Source organism: Peromyscus maniculatus, chromosome 1 (genome assembly GCF_049852395.1).
Source record: "Peromyscus maniculatus bairdii isolate BWxNUB_F1_BW_parent chromosome 1, HU_Pman_BW_mat_3.1, whole genome shotgun sequence".
Classification (NCBI taxonomy): Eukaryota; Metazoa; Chordata; class Mammalia; order Rodentia; family Cricetidae; genus Peromyscus; species Peromyscus maniculatus.
This window is the reverse complement of record NC_134852.1, coordinates 175,071,899-175,073,153: the sequence shown is the minus strand read 5'-3', so window position 1 is coordinate 175,073,153 and position 1,255 is coordinate 175,071,899.

The window sequence follows — 1,255 nt, the reverse complement described above, 5'->3', positions numbered from 1 at the left end:
CGGCCCACGTGCCAGCTGGCGTGGCTTGGAGACGTATCTCCCCCAGGCGGTTACACCCGTCCCTAGGGACGAAACAGAACTTCAGCTGCGGGGTTCCAGCCCTCAAACAGTTAAGTGACTTCCTGCAAACGCTACAGTCCCAGCAACCAGCCTTCCAATCAAAAGTAAGTTGGTTGATGTCACTGGCATTGGCTCAGCCAATCAGAAGGGCGTTCCGAATGCAAGCGCTCTGACACTTGTAAACCCGCGGAGCTGTAGTGCAACCGGACAGATCTTTACGTTTTGTGTTGCTGGTGGTAACCCTGAAAAGATAGGTGGGAAGATGGAGTGATTAATAAATGCAGTAGGAATCTAGTTTTAAACAACCCCTCAATATGGCAGGCCACGTTATACAAGGACTCTCTGAAGAGACAGCATCGATTCTTTCTTGTTTGGATTGCAGCACTTTGGACATGACTAAAAGTTCTTCCACCCCACACATAAACTATAAGAAATTCATCGAAAAAAAATCACAGCTAACAAAAGATCTAGTCCCATATCCAATGGCCCTTGCACAGAAGCACCACATCTTGGTATTTTGCTATACCCCAATGTTCCTACAGCCCCAAGTGCCATCTTAACCCAGGGAAGTCCAGCGGAAGCCCCTCGTTTGCATGACTTTAAAAATCCTTTTCAGGGACTCCTCCCAGTTCCTGCAGGGTACATTTCCTTCCCTAGCTTTACAAATGTGGAGAACAAGACTTTTCTACCTTATCAGCTAGATAATGGCAGAACTCAATAGAAACCGCGGGGTTCCTGATTCCCAACTCTCCTTTAGAAGAACCAAGCCCCTGTGAAACATTAACTATGTTAAATAGATTCTTAAGAACTGGAACCAGCCAGAAATCCTAACCAGCTGAATCTTGTGGCATTACTTGATCAACAATTAGTGTGGGTTTGTCGTGAATGCTGGGGTTGTTTTCCATCTTGATAGCTGAGCAGAGAAACTGGGGCCAATATCCCTAGCAGGGGCATACTGTGAGGGGCACTGCTGATTAAAAATCCATCCACTTATCCTGAGTATGAAAGGCTCTTGTTTCCATGAAATGCTAATTCTGCAAATTTCACAATATCTAACCCTGACTCCCACTGCTGATTAACCTTTAATATTTGGGATGCTTCCACTGGGTTCTTCTGGGTCTCAGTTTGAAGGTAGATTGTTTTGACTTTTAAAGTGATACAGGAAAGACACCACACAAGGTCATTTCCCGGGGAA